The following is a 16,055-nucleotide window of genomic DNA, read 5'->3' on the forward strand; positions in this document are numbered from 1 at the left end:
GATACTTATGTGTATTCAAATATTCCGAATGACTGTTGTTGTTTTCAAGAGACCTTCTGTCAGAAAGTTGGCTTCTGCTATTATCATCAAAGCGCTTCGAAAATAGTGTCGCGAAGGTGTAGCGTTCATGATTCGCTTCTAGCTCCTGAGCAAGTGCCAAAGCAGACGGCAAGTCAGTTGGCCTTGTAGAAAATAAAATGTCACAAAGGGGTTTTCTGAGGCCAGAAATAAAAACCCGTAACGCATCCGTTCTGTATTTCTCATTTATGGAGTTCGCTAAATTGCCCTCGTAGGTCATTATGGTTTTATTCGTAAGAAGTGTGAGCTTTCTCACCACTTCATCATAAAGTTGTATAACCGTCAAATTCCCCTGCCGTAGAGTACTAAGCTCCTGCTCAATCAAATAAATTGGCCGTTTATCTGCATAGGTAAAATCTAGCCTAGCTATTATGGCCTTGAAATTTAGCACAGTATTGAATGAAGCTAGAACATTGTCTGCCGGACCCCTAATTTTGTTCCGAATTATTGCCACCGCTTGGTAATGCTTTGCGCTTCCCTCATACCTCTCAAAGAGTTTGTAGGCCGTGTGCGCAGCCTGCCTCCATGAAATGTAATGCTCTTGTTTGCCGTCAAACTCGGGTAGCGATTTGACAGGTTTTCAGACGATGTAGTAGCAAACTTTTTTGTGATTTGTTCTAATTTTTTATCAAAATCTTCTTGCTGTAATTTTAGTGCAGCCGAAATTGGTGCAGTAACTATAGCCGTCAACTCATTAGGGTTCATACTTACTTCGCTTTCGTCCTTTAAGTCTAACGTGTCAAAAAGGTTAGCTAATTCAGGGTCGCACATAAATTTTAGGTATAACACGCGGTTTTAAAAGGGATTCTTTTGCATAAACGAATGTTTAACAAGTTTAAAAGAAAAAAACTGGGAAAACAGTTCAAGAAGGGAAAAATCAATAAAAATTCACAAATGCATGTATTGAAATAGGCTAATGGTTTTTTAATTATTTTAGTATTTCGTAAAATAACTGAGCATATCACTTACATATATAATATCCTTTTTTAAATTAATTGTTCTTTGTTTGTTAATGTCGTACTCATTTAAACGTGATATTTTATGTGAGTAGTTACTATGCCCTTTAGATATCAACCAACGTTACACCGTTCAATCTCAGGTTAAAGTGCTGTACTCCATCGATTTTTTTGCAGTAGCACAAAAATATGTAGTAATAATTTCCGTTTTTTAAGGTTTGTTCTTCTTATGTATTGAAATAGGCTAATGGTTTTTTAATTATTTTAGTATTTCGTAAAATAATTGAGCATATCACTTACATATTTAATCTCCTTTTTTAAATTAATTGTTCTTTGTTTGTTAATGTCGTACTCATTTAAACGTGATATTTTATGTGAGTAGTTACTATGCCCTTTAGATATCAACCAAGGTTACACCGTTCAATCTCAGGTTAAAATGCTGTACTCCATCGATTTTTTTGCAGTAGCACAAAAATATGTAGTAATAATTTCCGTTGTTTAAGTTTTGTTCTTCAATATTGTATTTGGTGGACGTGTTGATTAATTAACCACCGTTGCCTGGCGGTTCTATTAAGTCCCTTTTTCCAATGTCAGCAAAGGTCAGCATCTATTATTTCAATTAAGTTTTGCAGCGTTCAGTCAAATTAATAAGTTTTTGGATATTTTTTTTTTACGATAATGTTAATTTCAATTATTCATAAACTTCCCGAGCCCCACGCTTGGGCGCCAGTTAATAAAACTCTTTTTAACTTTTTATTAATATTAATTAAATTTGTAATTGATATTAGAGAAAAATTGTAAGTTTACAAACGGCGATGGTTACTAGGACATGTTTCTGAATTTCACTTCTTCATCAGCTAGCTTTTCGGGAGCTGAGCGTTGAACTCGAGTCTCCAACATTCATATCAGTGCAAGCCTTTTTTAGCTGCTACGCCATATGAATGTTCCGTTGTTCGCTGTACAATTGGTCTCTAAGAGTTGCCTTTTTTGTTTATATTCCTTTTGATCACCATGTAGGCACATACACTCTGTATGTAGTTTATTCCTAATGGTGTGAATATGATTTTTAGGCGTGCTTTTGAAAGCTTAGTAACATTTGTTCGGATTTTTACAGTATTTGTTTTTAATACTTCCGCTGTTACTATTATATCAATATGATCATATGTATTTAATTAGCGAGCTTTGCTCATATTGCTTTATACAATGGTTTTTGTAATTGATATTAGAGAAAAATTGTAAGTTTACAAACGGCGATGGTTACTAGGACATGTTTCTGAATTTCACTTCTTCATCAGCTAGCTTTTCGGGAGCTGAGCGTTGAACTCGAGTCTCCAACATTCATATCAGTGCAAGCCTTTTTTAGCTGCTACGCCATATGAATGTTCCGTTGTTCGCTGTACAATTGGTCTCTAAGAGTTGCCTTTTTTGTTTATATTCCTTTTGATCACCATGTAGGCACATACACTCTGTATGTAGTTTATTCCTAATGGTGTGAATATGATTTTTAGGCGTGCTTTTGAAAGCTTAGTAACATTTGTTCGGATTTTTACAGTATTTGTTTTTAATACTTCCGCTGTTACTATTATATCAATATGATCATATGTATTTAATTAGCGAGCTTTGCTCATATTGCTTTATACAATGGTTTTTGTAATTGATATTAGAGAAAAATTGTAAGTTTACAAACGGCGATGGTTACTAGGACATGTTTCTGAATTTCACTTCTTCATCAGCTAGCTTTTCGGGAGCTGAGCGTTGAACTCGAGTCTCCAACATTCATATCAGTGCAAGCCTTTTTTAGCTGCTACGCCATATGAATGTTCCGTTGTTCGCTGTACAATTGGTCTCTAAGACCAATATAGCAATATGAGCAAAGCTCGCTAATTAAATACATATGATCATATTAATTAAATTTATTAATAAAATATAATGGTGTCGCTACTTTTCGTTGTACAACCTTCGTAATCCAATTGCCACAATATTCTGATTAGAAAAACGAACCAACAAGAATAATCATACCGCTTACTCAATCTCCGCTGTTATCCACAACTGTAGTTACTTATTCAATTCCAATAAGAATCCGGTGATCGTTTACTTGCTCTACCAGAGTAACTCAGAAGTTAAGTTCTCTGACTCTGCTCAGCATACCAGTCAAACAACTCTCTCACTTGTTAACCGCGAATGTTAAACTTCATTATTAGCTTAAGAGTGAAGTAACTGCTAGCTGGCTCTAGGTTGTCTCCCAGCAATCAACTTACTCTTGCTTTGCAAGTGTTGGCGATGCCGTTAGGTGTTAATGGGTACATTAATGAATAGAAATAATTACGAGGGTGGCTGCTGGACTATTGTGGCTTAACTTGCACAAGAAAATGTTGTAATTAAAACCATTACTAATCGAATCTTCCACGGACTCCTACTACTAATATCTACCGAGTTAAGACCATAAACGACACGGTGTCGTCGATGAGTCTGTAGCAACTACAAACAACCAAATCCTTTAACTTGGAAAAACTCATGTATAATACTCCATCACGCGCTACCACCACCTATAGAGCCCACTAAGCCCCAGGCATACCACCATCACCAGACATAATAGCCGGCAACTAAAATTACCAGCAAGAATCATAATAGCTGGCAACTAAAATTACCAGCAAGAAACATAATAGCCGGCAACTAAAATTACCAGCAAGAACCATAATAGCCGGCAACTAAAATTACCAGCAGGAACCATAATAACCGGCAAGAACACATAACCGGCATCAACACATAACCGGTAAGAACAACTACCATCAACCACATCATCAGGAGGTACACCAGCAGATGCCGCCGGACGGTCTTTTCCGGCTAGGTAGGTACCGGCCTACTGGGTGAGTCCGTTCTGGAATAACAAAAACCACAATTTTTTTTGATGAACAAATTTTCAATGTAACCAATTTTTATTATTGATCCCCACCGTACTTATACAGGCATATGTAGTCTCAAATTTAAAACAACAACAACTCTATTTCCTTATGTATATAAACTAACTATCATAATAGATTAATTCCATACTTGCATACATATTTATGTGTGTGAATGACTTTAAATCCACTCTTACAACGATATTATTAATAAATCATACCTTTACCTTTTTTTCAAACAAATTTTTCCAAAAAAAGAAGAAAAAAAAAATATATATATATATTGTTTTTTAATTATTGTCTCCTATTAGTGAATATCTTTTTACGTGCTGCATATATTTTGATTTCTTCACCTCTTAACATACATGTCCAGTGAGAATGGACGGGAGGCCTCAACACCCCCAGCCAGTCCCAGGGGCGAGCTGGAGACTTTTGTTGTCCTATAGAGGAAAATACCTTTTTTTCTCAGATAGGCAGACATTTTTTTTAATCCCAATACTAGGATTCAACAACAACTTACATTTTTCTAATTTTTTTTACCTGATTATGTCGCGTGACCAGTCCTACGGACAACCGGGCCGGAATACTCCTTTCGGGAGTGCGGGAGGTTTCCGCGGAAACCAGCACCGGAGTGGTAATCATAGGGGGGGGGGGGTTTCAAAGGCTAAGCGTCCCTTGGTGGTGCATACCCCAGTAGGTGGACCGTATGGAGATCCCGCGGGAACGAATATGGGCTCTGACCTGAATGACCCTCGCGATAAATTGGACAGACCTGGAAGCACCAGTAATCTGAATGCGCCCCTATTAAACGCGCATGATATCTCGGGGCTAATGACCAATGTGTCGACCTACGCACCGGATGGAGCTGGTGCCTTACCATTACACCAAGGAGTTGGAAACTTTAGAGAAGCTGCAGGTGACCGGGCGAATACGCCAGGGATGCAGAACGAAGCTACTCGTGTGGACTCGTGGGTGGAAGTGCTACACTAACTGTTCAAGGCTTCGCAGGAGGAAATGCGGAGGGAGATGGGGTCAATCCGAAACAATATGGACCAGCTCAACGCCGCTCTCGAATCTGCGCAGCAATCAATAAATCAGAACCGGAACGCGAATAGAATGGAACGTAACCCACTTCCAACAGTAGCACCACCGGTGTACCCTGCTCCGAGCAGCATAGTAGTGAAACCTCAAGAGTGGAAGATATCGTTCGACGGTACTGGAAGCGTAGCAGATTTTCTTTTTAAGTTAAACACCCTGTGTGAGCGCACACAATGCACGGACGAACAAATAATGGATAGTTTCCACTTATTCCTTTCTGGGCGGGCCGAAGAGTGGTATTGGTTATTTACCAAACAGAACCCAAGCGCGACTTATGCCTTCTTGTGCTATTCCTTGAAGAGAAAGTTCGGTACTCTACGAGATCATGATGGAGATCTCCATGCGTAAGCAGAAAGCAAGTGAGTGCTATGACGTGTTCCACACGGACATAATCTCCTTGAACGCGCACTTAAGAGAGCCAATGTCGGAGGTCTACTAATTGACATTATAAAAAGGAACGTCAACAGTAGCCTTAAGCTGATGCTTTTCAACGCAGATGTAAGGACCCTTCATGATCTACGCGATGTAGCACGCAGAGGTGAACAAGTGCTTAAGGAAAGCAAGCTGTTGGGAGCCACTTACCCAGGACGGCATGTAAACGAAGCACGCGTGACAACCCGTGACATGAGGATGGAAGGCGAGGATTGTGAAGTGGATCCGCAGATAGAGGCGCTGGAATATCGACGCAGCAGGAGACCGGACTATTCGGGAATCCAATGCTGGAATTGCCAGGCAATGGGCCACTCATACATATACTGCGAGGAACCTATAAGGTACATCCATTTCTAATAAATCGGTTGATGTGGAAACCTTAAAATGCATGGATCGTGCTCCCAACGAATCCCTCGGTGTTCGCTCCGGGTGGCCGCCACAATGTATTCAAAATGTTTTATAGGTTACGGGGGTGATGTGCTAATCTTTTAATTGCACAGGTTTTTGCTCAAACTTTTAATTTCACAAGTTTTCGCTGAAGCTATAGCTCGCAGTGATTGTGTTAGGTGGCCGCCGCCACACCGACCAAACTATTTAAAATGAAAATTACTTTTTTGTTTTTCGGATACGTCCGACCGGCTTAAATGCAAATTTATTCTGTGTGTTCATTTTCTGTCAGTGACGTGAGCCGCAGCTGCATTTGACATTCGCGTTTCCAACTGCCCGCGCCTGTCAAACGCAACTAAAGCTGCATGCATCGATCACATTTCATTTGTCACATTCATCTTTTTATGTTATCAATTGTTTCGAACGAACGAATATTAGGGTGCACCTTCCTTTTTTGTAATTCGTTAGTTCGGACCAATTTTATGGCTAAGTAAACTTTATTTTAGTATCTAACATTACATTGTTGTTTGTGTTTTTTTTTTTTTATGTCTGTTTTCTTTATTTATAATACAGTTTGTTTATGAATTTTCATGTTCTTAAATTTATATTGAAAAAATAAAGTACATGTTAAAAAATGGTTTTAAATATAGATTTTTGTTCTGCCTTATTGGATGTGTTAAGTTTTACACAAATGAAAAGTTGATTTCTTTATTTAAATTCAATGTATATTGGTAAATTGTGTATGTTACAAGTTGGTAGGTTATGCTGTAAATTATAGTATGGCGAAAAGCAGAAGAACACGTGGATCGTGTTATTTGACAATTCTCTTCCGCAGCCAACACTTTATGCTTGAGTAGTTGCCACCCTTTTGTTGAGAAAAAGGTTCATGGGCGCGAACATCCTCCCCCCTTGAAAGATTAAAAACTCTTTCAACCTTCACTGGCTCATCTCTTCAGCAGTGGGCAATGGACAAAGGCGCACTAAGGGGCGACGTACACATCCTCGTATAGTGGCAATTTCAGCGACACGGGTCACTCCATCCGAACCAGGATGAAGGCGTTGTATCCTTCCAAGGCGCCAACAAAGCGGGGGTACATTGTCTTCTTGCAAGAGAACCATATCTCCGATATTGAGCGGCGCAGCATTAGTCTTCCATTTACAACGTTGCTGAAGTTCGACTAGGTATTCACGTTGCCATCTCTGCCAGAAGTGCTGATGAATTTGCTGGATACGCTCATATCTCTGCACATGATTTATGTTGCAATTCTCGTAGTTGGGTGCAGGCAATGCAGTGAGAGGCCGACCAATGAGAAAGTGTCCAGGGGTTAAGGCTTGAAAATCATTAGGTGAAGATGAAAGAGGGCATAGTGGGCGGCTATTTAAAACAGACTCTACTTGCGCAAAAAGGGTAGATAATTCCTCAAAGGTAAGGTGGGAACTTCCCATAACTCTCTTTATATGAAATTTGGCTGATTTTACTCCGGCTTCCCAAATTCCGCCAAAATGAGGAGCGTAAGCAGGCGAAAACAAAAACTTGATTCCTTCATTACTTCCAAATTCAGACAAAGCAATCTTATTAGAATCGAAGAAACCGATTATTTCTCTTGCTCCCGCAACAAAATTACGTCCGTTATCGCAGAATACCTCGGCAGGGATCCCTCGCCTAGAGACAAATCTTCGAAATGTTAATATGAAAGCATCTTTTGTCATGTCAGAAACGGCTTCTAGGTGAACGCACTTAAATCTCAAACAAATGAAAATACATAGATAACATTTTACTACCTTTGAGCCGCGGCCCTTTCTGTTCAATGTACAAAATGGTCCAGCGAAGTCTATCCCGACGGCTCTGAAGGGAAAATTGGTAGTAACACGTTGAGACGGCAAGTTACCCATGATGGGCGTAATGGTTTTACCTTGTAATCTTCTGCAGGTAACGCAGTAGCGTGTAGTTCTTCGGGCTAGGTGTCTACCATTTACGGGCCATATAAAGTCTCTGACTATGGATAACAATAGCTGAGGTCCTGCATGCAAATTTCGTCGGTGTTCGTAATCAAAAATCAACTTCGTGAGATGGTGAGACGAATGTAGCAAAATTGGATGTTTTTTGTCAAATGGGAATTCAGAAGCGGCTATGCGACCGCCTACTCTCATTAAATTTGTGTTTGTGTCATAAAATGGAGTTAATGACAAAATTGCAGATTTTGCACCTAGGGGTTTTCCTTTAGAGAGCAATCGGTATTCAGATGGAAAGGATTGTTGCTGCGCCAGACGGCACAAATATTGAAATGAGCTACTCAATTCTTCAACCGATAAGCTGCCTGTGATTCGGTTGTTCGAGTTTTTTAGATTGTGAATAAATCTAAAGATATAAGCAAGCATATGTTTTAATTTTAAGAATTTTGAATAGTTTTCAAACTTTATAAGAAAATTTTCAGTAGCTACTTCACAGAGCATGGCTGTATGCTTGATTTCAGGCAAATTGTTCGAAGATGGTGGTGGTTTACTTAATATAGGCCACGAATCTTCGGGTTCGATTAAAAATTTAGGACCGGACCACCAAATAGGTTTACTAGAAATAAGGTCTGGAGTTATTCCCCTTGAAATGAGATCGGCAGGGTTAAGATGAGTGGGAACATACCGCCAAGAAGTTACATCGGTTAAGTCGCTTATTTCGACAACCCTATTTGCAACGAATGCCTTTAGTGTTTGGGGGCTGGTGTTAAGCCATCCTAGTACTACGGTAGAGTCACACCAATGTACCTTACGACTTATTTCACAACGTACCGACTTTAATACGGCTTCGCACAATTTCGCTGCAAGCAAGCTTGCACAAAGCTCTAACCTGGGTATGGTTGTCGGCTTAATAGGGGCTACCTTTGACTTCGAACATAGTAGCGCGACTGTCTCTTCGTTATGGCAATTTGTCGATTTGAGATAAATGCATGCCCCATAAGCATGCTGCGAAGCGTCACTGAATGAATGCAATTCTACCGATATGGGATTATCACACATTGTGCGTCGAGGAATCCTGATCTCAAGAAGGGCCGGTAACGCAAGAACAAATTTTTTCCAGGCGCCTTGTATTTCATTTGGAACTGAATCATCCCAATCAATTTTTTCGCTCCATAGTCTCTGTAGCAGCAATTTGCTTTGTATAATACATGGGCTTAGTAGGCCGAAGGGATCGAAGATCTTAAATAAGGAGGAGAGCATGGAGCGTTTGGTTAATTTATCGGTGTGTGTAGGAAATACCCTCTGAATGGGGGAAAATAATTCGTCCGTACTTGGTTCCCATCCTATTCTCAGTGTACTTGTAGATTCGCTAAACAAGAGGTTGCTTTCAGTTGAGGAAAATGCATGATTGGAGCTGGGTAAGTTACTTTTAAATTTTCTTAAATTGAGGCATCCTCGCTTCAAAGCTTGTGTGACGGCTTGTTGAATGTAAATTAGCGTGTCTTCACTGTCGCTTCCAGTGATTAGATCGTCAACCATAAAATCATGTTGGATAATGGTTTTGATGGTATCGTCGTCACACTCTTCACCTAATTGCCATAGACAGCGTGTACTAAGAAAGCTGGAGCTGGCCATCCCGTATGTCACGGTATTCAGCATGAGCGTTTTAATAGGCGTAGATTCATCCTCCCTCCAAAGGATCATCTGCAATTGCCTGTCTGCCTCATTAACCAAAAATTGACGGTACATCTTTTCCACGTCACCTGTCAGTAGGTACTTGTGTTGGCGAGCTCGGACTAATAGGGAAAACAGACTATCCTGAAGATTTGGACCTACCATGAGGAGGTCATTGATGGAATATCCAGACGATGTGGGAGCTGACCCGTCGAAGACAACCCTAATTTTGGTGGATTCACTTTCGGCCTTTAATACGGCATGATGGCACAAAAAATATGAACACATAGAATTGTCTACTGTTGCTTTGGTAAGGTGACCTAACTCTGAGTATTCCTCTATGAAATTTAAGTACTGAGATTTAATGTCCGGCCTTTTGCGAAAGCGTTTTTCTAACTGTAGCAGACGCTTCTTTGCTAGATGGTAAGACTCGCCCAGACAGTCTGGAGTGTCCTTTAGCGGCAACCCGACTGAAAACCTACCAGACTCTAAACGATGGGTATTGAATAGAAAATGTTCCTCGCATTCTCGTTCACTCGGGCTTAAAGTACAATGCCTAGGCTGAATCTCTTCCAACTCCCAAAACCTAGCTAATTGTTTATTGATCGATTGAAAGCTTATTGAAGCATTGGCCTGGTGGCACTGAACATACCTGGACTTGGGCAGGACCTTATTATGTGTCGGACCTGAGATTAGCCAACCGAACTTGGAACTCCTTAGTTTAGGACCTTCACGGCTTAGTGAAGATTGCTTATCGCCAATAACATCCCAAAATATTTCGGCTCCGATTAGAAGGTCAATGGGACCAGACTCATTGAAAGAAGGGTCTGCAAGGTGCATGGTCTTGGGTATTTGAAATTGTTTTGCATCTATGGTATATCTTGGAAGATCACCCGTTAACTTAGGCAGCACCAAAAACGATTGTGTTATCTTGAAGGGTTCGGTTAACGAAGTAAGGTGGGCGCTGCATGTTTCAATTAAGCCATTGGTTTCATTGTCCCCGAAACCACAATGTTTATAATATTTGAGCTGTTGGTTTGCAGGCCAAGTTTGTCCTTTAAAGACTGTGTTATAAAGGACGATTGACTACCACAGTCCAACAGAGCCCTCACATTTATGGATTGATTTGTAAGAGGGTTCGATATATTAACTATAGCAGTGGATAACAAAACTTGCGAATAATCCTGATTAGACAAACTTGCTACGGTTTCAAGAGTGGCAATTTTGTTGGGACCTTTGTTTGAACTAGACGCTCCCTGAGACGGTGCATGTAAAAGGGTATTATGTCTGCCTTTACAATCGCGGCAGGGGCCTAGTCTGCAACTGTGCACCTTGTGACCATACCGCAAACAGTTGAGACATAATCGGAATTTGTTTGCCGTAGTTATTCGATCTTGCACACTTAGAGCTTTAAATTTTACACAATCATAAATTCGATGATCACCTCGGCAAAGAAAACACGGATAGCATGAATCCCCGCCTTTGTTATCATTGGAGTTCATGCACGCAAACGAATTTGTTTTTGGGTACTCTGATTTGCTAGTGGCTCCAAGGGGCTTGACGCCCTTGTTCGAATTGCTTGGCGTACGGTTCAAAGCCTCTAAGACGTCGGCGCGATCGATCAAAAACTTTTGAAACTGTTTTAAATCAGGCATGTCACTTAGTGTACCACGCCATTCCTCCCATTTGGTGTGAGTACGGCTATCTAACTTTGAACTCAAAATGTGTACGATTAACACATCCCACTGATCAGTAGGCTGACCCAAACTTGACAATGCGCGAAGGTTTTTAGTGATATGGTCTACCATAAATCGTAGGGATTTGTCAGATTCTCGATTCAATGGTTGTAAATTCAATAAAGAATTTAAATGATGGGTTATGAGCTGGCGTTTATTGTCATAACGTTCGCATAGTAACTTCCATGCAGTGCCATAATTGGCATCGGATACCTCCAAATTGGCAACAACATTAGATGCATCGCCGGCTAGGTATGATAAGAGGTAATGAAATTTGTAAATGGCTGCTATGCGATTGTTGTTATGAATCAATGATACAAAGGTGTCTCGATACTCAAGCCAGCGGAAATAAGATCCGTCAAATTTTACAATCTGTATTTGGGGTAGTTTAAAATTTGCTCCCTGATGTTCATAAGGTGTAGCCGAGGAGTTATTCACAACCGGACGTTCATTTGCATCAGAATGACTTGAATTAAACCTTTGAACTAATGTTTGAGCAAGAGAAATATTGGTTATGAATAGTTGTTCAATATAATCCCGTTCATCAATCTCGGCATCCAAATTGCTTGCATTTAGCACTTCTATCTGATTTTGCAAGTCCTCGAATCTGTTAGTTAACGACTCAAATCTACGTAGCCTAAGAGTTAACTCTGACACTTCAGTCGACGTTAAAGAATCTTTTGCCATGAGCCCAGTAAGCGAATTTTTGAACTTTGTAATTTGTCCCTTTACTGAACTCCGTTTGGTGAACAAGTCTTGTAACTCTTGCGCATCTCTTAGATTTGTTTCGCTACCAGATTCCTTTTCTGACGGCATTTTAGCTGCAAAACGACTAGCAATATATTCACTAATATGCCTGTTATTAGCTCACCCTCCTCATAAAACTTTATCAGGGTAGCAAGATATCTTAATCTGCCTGCTATATGTTCTTCACAATTAATTTAATCCGCCTTTTTTATGAATTTAGCACAATGGCAAGTAGTTAAGAAAAACTTAATGAAAACACGCAAGTAGAATCACTTTAAATAGCTGGGATTTTAATAGGAAGGTGCATAGGAAGTTAAGGAAAACACTTAGCTGCATTGGTCAGGCTGCGGAGACTGCTTTGAGTTGATCACCGGCTGAAATTGATTGCAATGGCTGGCATTCCAAATAAATGTTTCTTATTGTAGTTTTGATAGCGATGCTGACTGGCGATTCGATAAATTGGTATACAATAGCAACGTTATAGTCCTGTCACGGTCGCCAATTTTTGTGTTAAGTTTTACACAAATTAAAAGTTGATTTCTTTATTTAAATTCAATGTATATTGGTAAATTGTGTATGTTACAAGTTGGTAGGTTATGCTGTAAATTATAGTATGGCGAAAAGCAGAAGAACACGTGGATCGTGTTATTTGACAATTCTCTTCCGCAGCCAACAATTTATGCTTGAGTAGTTGCCACCCTTTTGTTGAGAAAAAGGTTCATGGGCGCGAACAGGATGTATGCATGTTTCTCTTCATTTTTTTTCTTTTGTACATAATTCAATTTACTGGAATGCATAGACATTATTCTATACATTTATTGTCGTTAACTTTACATTGCATTAGTGTTTGTGGTTTTTTTTTGTGTTTTAATATATGTTATGCATTCTTAGCTATTTAACAATTCTTGCTATTTATGTTAGCAATAAAATATTAGAAAATTTGGGATTTTTCTAAGTTGGTATAAAATGTTACTCTACTTTTATAAGTCGATTTTTGTGTACTTCTTTTTCTTTTTTTGTAACTTCATCGAAAATAGTTACGTTAGGTTCGTTAATTTTCGTTATAATAAACGGACCTAGATAAATATTTTCGTGTTTATGATGTGGTTCTTTCTGTAAAAGTACTTTATCTCCGGTTTTTACAATTAAAGGTCGTGCCGTTTTATCATACAGATTTTTACTTTGTAATTTATTTTTATTAATTAGATTTTGTGCCATTTTGTACGTTTCCTGCATCCTAAACTTAACTTCTTTGCCATAGTTTTCGACGTTATAAATTGGGGATTCAAGGGGTTGTGTAGCGCAATATATAGCTTCTCCAACCCAATTGTCAACCTCACCTTCGAGCGGCGAATCCCGTTTCACTAACAGACGAGGCTCTGGCGACCCCAAGCTCCTCATGGAACTTGGGGGTGGGGAGGGAGGGATGGCCTGAAGGTTTAATGTGGCCATATAAATCGTTCCCGAGATGGTCGGGCCAGCACCTTAATGGTGCTGTTACCGGAGCGTATCGGATCTGTATCCGACAAAGGACCATCACATCGATAACACTCCCCAAAGCCTTCGGGGAGTAACCTAATCGCTACAACAACAACAACAACAACGTTATAAATTGGGTCAATTTTTTCTTTTGTCAATTCATTAGGCAAAGTTGCCTTTTTCCCAAAGACTAACTCGTAAGGCGAAAATTGGTTGTCGAAAACTGTGCTACTCGTAGTATTGTGTAGGAAAGTAAAGTATTTTAAATAAACATCCCAATCAGAAAAAGTGTCTTTTAGATATGCACGTAAGTATTCATTAAAAACTCTATGATTACGTTCAATCGTGCCGTGCAGTTTCATGATGGTATGCAGTTGAAAAATTATGTTGAATATTTAAAAGCTTTGTTAATTCTTCGAATAATTCATTTTTAAATTCAGTACCTAAATCTGATTTTATGGCATTCATTGTGCGGTAAGTTAAAATGAATCCTTCAAAAATAGCTGAAGCGATTGTTTTTACCGATTTGTCTGGCACAGCGACTGTTACCAGGTATTTAGTCATGTCGCAAATCATGGTAAGTGCGAACTTGTTACCATATTTGGACTCAGGTAGGTTTCCTATTGTGTCAATTACTAATATATCGAATGGTTTACAAGGAGTTGGTGTTAAAACAAGTTCTTCTTTTGTTTCTTCTTTTATTTAAAAGACAATCTTTACAATTTTTGATATATTTCGATATATCACGAGTCATGTTCTTCCAATAAAATTTTGTTCGCAATTTTGCGTAAAGTCTTTTCATTCCGCAATGTCCACCAGAAATGGGATCATTATGGTAAATTTTCATAAGTTTTAATTTTGTATCTTCATCTGTTACTGTCTCCACTGGATCTGTTAGTATAATTTCTAAAGATTTTAAAATTTTATTTCCAATATTTTTGAAATTTGTAATAGTATAATGTTCGAACATAATATCGTTTTTAGGCCATTCAATCTGCTTAATTTTGCGTTTGCCGGCTTCTGATTCAAGCCTCGAAAGTAATTTCTCTAAAGTCATTATTTCGTTAACAAGCTCAAAACTAAGTAACTCGAGTTTCTTATGTTTAATATGCGCAAAAATTCTTAAATTTGTTGTTTTGGTATATTTATCGTACGTAATTGCAGATCTTATTCGTGGAACTTTTTTAGAAAAATTAAATGAAAATTTGTCGTAGACATGTAAAGTAAGTTGTTTTTCATCGTTTTTGTCTGTTTTCCTATGTAAATTTTTTTCGTTTGCCTTTTTTGTCATGGCTCTTGTCTGTACTGCCAAAATTTGTTTATTAGCTTCTTTAATCTCATCGATTGTTATACGCGATAGTGCATCAGCACAAACGTTTGATTTACCTTTTATATATACAATAGTAAAGTTATATTCAGATAGTTCCAGTCTTATTCTTGAAAGTTTTGAAGATGGGTCTTTCATGTTGAATAAGTATACTAGAGGTCTATGGTCTGATTTTACAATAAAATGGGTGCCATAAACATATGGTCGAAATTACTTGATTGCAAAGTAAATAGCTAAAAGTTCTAACTCTATAATGGGTTTTTTCTGTTCGGCTTTATTAAATGCTTTAGAAGCGAAACAAATTGGTGAAAGTAACGCTGCTTTCAAAGATAAAAATGCTCTTTCGCACTCAACATCTCATACAAATTCAACTCTTTTCCTGCTTAATCGATTTAGAGGCGCTGCCAGAGACGCAAAATTAGGTATAAACCGTCTGTAATAATTTGCAAACGCGACGAATCGTCGTATCGCGTCTTTGTCAGGCGGTTTCGTATACTTTTTAATTGCGTTTATCTTAGATTCGTCTGGCAACAAACCTTTGGCTAAACATTTATGACCTAAAAATGTAACTTCTGGTCGTAAAAAGTTGCATTTATTTGGGTTAAGTTTGAGATTAAAATATCTACAATTATCGGAGACTTTTGAAAGATTTTTATTGTGGTGTGCTTCGCTACACCCTATGACGATAATATCGTCGACGTACAAAAATGCGACATTGGGTGGTATACCCGAAAAAGCTATGGTCATCATTCGCGAGAATGAATTAGGTGCTATATTTAAGCCGAATGGAAGCACTTTCCATCTAAATCCGCCACGGTCAGTGCTGAAAGACGTAATGTCACGAGAGTCAGGATGCAAGGGGATTTGATGAAATCCTGAAAAAAGATCTAATGTGGAAAAATATTTTGCTCTACCGAGATTGTCTAAAATATCGTCAACTCTAGCTAGTGGGAATTTGTCAGCAATGAGTCTTTTGTTTACTGCGCGAAAATCTACGCACATACGATATGCTTTTTGACCCTTAGTATCTTTCTTTGGGACTACAATCAAAGGACTATTGTAATTTGAATAACTGGGTTCAATCAAATCATTGTCTAACAATTTATTTACTTGTCGATTTATTTCTTCACGTTGAGAGTATGGCAATCTATAGTTTTTAACATATACCGGTTCGTTGTCTGTCAGTCTTAATTTTTGCTCGTAAAAGTTATTTAAAGTCATTTTGTCCGTGTCAAGAGCGAAAATGTCGGCATAATCTATGCAAAGGTCAATTAATTTACTATGAGCA

The 16,055-nt window shown here is 38.7% G+C and overlaps 1 protein-coding gene across 2 annotated transcripts in view; it reads left to right on the plus strand.

Moving 5' to 3' along the window:
• The window catches only part of LOC137240039 (uncharacterized), a 68,135-nt gene that overhangs the window by 15,016 nt on the left and 37,064 nt on the right, over positions 1 to 16,055 (plus strand). Inside the window, exon 4 of one of the 2 annotated variants that reach the window (XM_067765938.1) lies at positions 3,474 to 3,968. The exons of the other annotated variant lie outside the window; for it this stretch is intronic. The gene's annotated coding sequence lies outside the window, so the exon portion shown is untranslated. Of the gene's footprint in view, positions 1 to 3,473; positions 3,969 to 16,055 lie in introns of those variants that run through there. 2 annotated transcript variants of the gene reach the window in all.

The sequence above is a fragment of the Eurosta solidaginis genome, chromosome 2 (assembly GCF_040869045.1).
Source record: "Eurosta solidaginis isolate ZX-2024a chromosome 2, ASM4086904v1, whole genome shotgun sequence".
NCBI lineage: Eukaryota > Metazoa > Arthropoda > Insecta > Diptera > Tephritidae > Eurosta > Eurosta solidaginis.